General features: G+C 41.2%; 1 long non-coding RNA gene across 1 annotated transcript; it reads left to right on the top strand.

Moving 5' to 3' along the window:
- The first annotated feature begins 2,994 nt into the window (after positions 1-2,994).
- Positions 2,995-3,520, top strand: LOC128838403 (uncharacterized). Its single transcript, XR_008445174.1, has 2 exons — positions 2,995-3,201; positions 3,381-3,520. It is a non-coding gene; the product is annotated as an uncharacterized LOC128838403 (long non-coding RNA).
- Positions 3,521-4,397: the final 877 nt, after the last annotated feature.

The following is a 4,397-nucleotide window of genomic DNA, read 5'->3' as shown; positions in this document are numbered from 1 at the left end:
TGTATCTGCCCCATGAGGTATTGCAAAGCACCTTCCCAAAGCACCCTGGGGCCAGTTGCACAGTGGGACACTGCTCTCTGTGTCAATGCAAGAGTTGTTAGTGTGGATGCACTCTGCTGATACAAGGAGCTAGTGTGGACATGCAACAGTGGTTTTAATTAAAGCACTTTAATTAACGCGGCATAACTTTTGCTGACAAAACTTTGTAGTGTAGACAAGGTCTAAGCATAAGCAAGTGATCCCCAGCTATTTCATAGAATCATAGGGTTGGAAGGGACCTCAGGAGGTCATCTAGTCCAACCCCCTGTTCAAAGCAGGACCTAATCCCCAACTAAATCATCTCAGCCAGGGCTTTGTCAAGCCTGACCTTAAAAACCTCTAAGGAAGGAGGTTCCTTCCAACCCTATGATTCCTTCCACCATCTCCCTAGGGAACCCATTCCAGTGCTTCACTACTCTCCTAGTGAAAAAGTTTTTCCTAATATCCAACCTAAACCTCCCCTGGTGCATCTTGAGACCATTACTCCTTGTTCTATCATCTGCTACCACTGAGAACAGTCTAGATCCATCCTCTTTGGAACCCCCTTTTAGGTAGTTGAAAGCAGCTATCAAATCCCCCCTCATTCTTCTCTTCTGCAGACTAAATAATCCCAGTTCCCTCAGCCTCTCCTCAAAAGTCATGTGCTCCAGCCCCCTAATCATTTTTGTTGCCCTGCGCTGGACTCTTTCCAAGTTTTCCACATCCTTCTTGTAGTGTGGGGCCCAAAACTGGACACAGTACTCCAGCTGAGGCCTCACCAATGCCGAATAGAGGGGAATGATCACGTCCCTCGATCTGCTGGCAATGCTCCTACTTATACAGCCCAAAATGCTGTTAGCCTTCTTGGCAACAAGGGCACACTATTGACTCATATCCAGCTACTCCACCATGCCCTGCTGAGAGATGGTACCAGTTGTTGTGCGACAGTTTATTGGATATATTACTCCTGGGGGATTCTGCAGGACTGCATGCCCACAGAAAACAGCTCCCTCCTCCACCCCCCACAGATTTCCTGTTTCCCTGTAGAAAGAACAAGTCAAAAATTACTTAGACAAGTTAGATGTCTTCAAACCACCAGGGCCTGATGAAATGCATCCTAGAATACTCAAGGAGTTGACTGAGGAGATATCTGAGCCATTAGTGATTATCTTTGAAAAGTCATGGAAGACGGGAGACATTCCAGAAGACTGGAAAAGGGCAAATATAGTACCTATATATAAAAAGGGAAATAAGGACAACCTGGGGAATTACAGACCAGTCAGCTTAACTTCTGTACCTGGAAAGATGATGGAGCAAATAATTAAGCAATTAATTTGCAAATACCTAGAAGATAATAAGGTGATAAATAATGGTCAGCATGGATTTGTCAAGAACAAATCATGTCAAACCAACCAGATATCTTTCTTTGACAGGGTACCAAGCCTTGTGGATAGGGGTGATGTGGTAGATGTGGTATATCATAACTTTATTAAGGCTTTTGATACTGTCTCGCATGACCGTCTCATAAACAAGCTAGGGAAATACAACCTAGATGGAGCTACTATAACGTGGGTGCATAACTGGTTGGAAAAATCGTTCCCAGAGAGTAGGTATCAGTGGTTCACAGTCATGCTGGAAGGGCATAATGAGTGGGGTACCGCAGGGATTGGTTCTGGGTCCGGTTCTGTTCAATATCTTCATCAATGATTTAGATAATGGCATAGAGAGTACACTTATAAAGTTTGCAGACAATACCAAGCTGGGAGGGGTTGCAAGTGCTTTGGAGGATAGGATTACAATTCAAAATGATCTGGACAAACTGGAGAAATGGTCTAAAGTAAATAGGATGAAATTAAATATGGATAAATGCAAAATATTCCACTTAGGAAGGAACAATCAGTTGCACACATACAAAATGGGAAATGACTGCCTAGGAAGGAGTACTGCGGAAAGGAATCTGGGGGTCAGAGTGGATCACAAGCTAAATATGAGTCAACAGTGTAAAGCTGTTGCAAAAAAAGCAAACATCATTCTGGGATTTATTACCAAGAGTATTGTAAGCAAGACCTGAGAAGTAATTCTTCCACTTTACTCCGCACTAATTAGGCCTCAACTGGAGTATTGTGTCCAGTTCTGGGCACCACATTTCAGGAAAGATGTGGCCAAATTGGAGAAAGTCCAGAGAAGAGCAAGAAAAATGATTAAAGGCTATGAAGAAAGATTGAAAAAATTGGGTTTGTTTAGTCTGGAGAAGAGAAGACTGAGAGGGGACATGATAACTGTTTTCAAGTACATAAAAGGTTATTACAAGGAGTAGGGAGAAAAATTGTTCTTCTTAACCTCTGAGGATAGGACAAGAAGCAATGGGCTTAAATTGCAGCAAGGGCAGTTTAGGTTGGACATTAGGAAAAACTTCCTAACTGTCAGCGTGGTTAAGCACTGGAATAAATTGCCTAGGGAGGTGGTGGAATCTCCATCATTGGGGATTTTTAAGAGCAGGTTGGACAAACACCTTTCAGGAATGGTCTAGATAATACTTAGTCCTGCCTTGAGTGCCGGGGACTGGACTAGATGACCTCTCGAGGTCTCTTCCGGTCCTATGATTCTATGCGTCAGTATACACTGCTTTGGATTGTTATCGAGCAGAACCTGTTATCAGCATGTGTACAGGGAGACTTTGGCAAACCAGTAAAGTGCCTAAAACCACTATGGCTTATTGTTAAAAAGCAACCTAGTCAGCAAGCTATAAATTGGCCATTCAGGAAACTCAGCTTGCCCAAGGCAGGAGGGGAGGGGGTTTTGGGGTGCCACGGAAGGGGCAGCTTGATCCCGCGTCCTTCCTGATAAGAATTGTGTTGAAGTTGCTGATACATGCATTTTAAAAGAGCAGGAATGTCTATTGGGGTCTCAGAGCTGCAGACTCTGGAAAAACCCACACCTAGTTAATCAATAATCAGAAGGAACCTCTTGCTTGAAACTGCTTACTTAACAAGGTTTCTTTAAGGGACATGTCATTCTATTACTAGTGTATAAATAAGGGGAAAAAGCTTGAGATAGTTGGACTCGTTTGGGGACTCTTTTGGACTCTCCCTCTGGATACATCTTGCGGTCCCCACCGGCAGACGGAAGATTTGGCCACTGGAAGCCTGCTGCTGTGTCACTCGAAAGCCACACTCAGCTTTGGTAATTATCAAGGATTGGGGCTGTTTTACTAATCTTGTTGCGGACATGTGTAAGTGCTTGAGACTAGTAAAGTTTAGCTTTAAGTAAAAGCACTCCTGTGTTGTCCTGTTTGTGCCAGCCATATATCGATTGGACAGCCGTGTCTCCCCTGATTTATTTCCTGACACTTCCTCATACAGAGTAAACTTACCAAGAGCTTTGAGTTGAAAGAACCCTGGGTAACACATGGACGCATGTCCTCTGGAATGGTGGTTGAAGCATCAAGGGACAAATGAATCTTTAGCACATCTGGCACCTGTTCTCACTTTCAGGTGATATTGTAAACAAGAAGCAGGCATCATCTTCTGCAAATGTAAACAAACATGTTTGAGCAGTTGGCTGAACAAGAGGTAAGATTGATTGGACTTATAGGCCTAAAGTTTTACATTTTTTTTTTTTTTGAATGCAGGGTTTTTTGTATATAATTCTACACTCATAAGTTCAACTTTCATGATTAAGAGATTGCACTACTGTACTTGTATTAGGTAAATTAAAAATACTATTTCTTTTGTTTTTTACATTGAAAATATTTGTAATAAAAATAAATATAAAATGAGCACTGTACACTTTGTATCCTGTGTTGTAAATGAAATCAATATATTTGAAAATGTAGAAAACATCCAAAAATATTTAAATAAATGGTATTCTATTATTGTTTTACTGCGCGATTAATCGCAGTTAATCTTGTTAATTGCTTGATTAATCACAATTAATTTTTTTAATAGTTTGACAGCCCTACTTTTTATTTTAAATGTGCAACCTTAATGTTGCATTCAGATATGTCTTGGTTTGATTTTTGCATTTAGCAGAAGTAAATAAAGATATATTTCTGAACTGTGTATTTTTTTTCATGATTCTGAAAGGGTTAAAGAGAAACACATTTACTAAGTGAGGGAGAATGACCTTGTAGGGAACAGTCTGGCACGTGCCAGCAGTTCTTTTTCCTTTGCACACAGCTTCTAATGGAAAAGTACTGCCTGCCCTCTGTAAATTATTAATTTCTTCATGTTATCAGATACTGTTGATGAAAAGACAAGTGGCCACAGTACTGAATGTCTGGGTAAAATGAATGCCCACTGATCCCCTTTAAACCTTATATATGTTTTCATCTACTTTCTACTGAGCTCAGCCTTGCACTGGGCAAAAGACTATTACAC

Source organism: Malaclemys terrapin, chromosome 5, assembly GCF_027887155.1.
Source record: "Malaclemys terrapin pileata isolate rMalTer1 chromosome 5, rMalTer1.hap1, whole genome shotgun sequence".
NCBI lineage: Eukaryota > Metazoa > Chordata > Testudines > Emydidae > Malaclemys > Malaclemys terrapin.
This window is presented reverse-complemented; position numbering and strand designations above follow the sequence as displayed.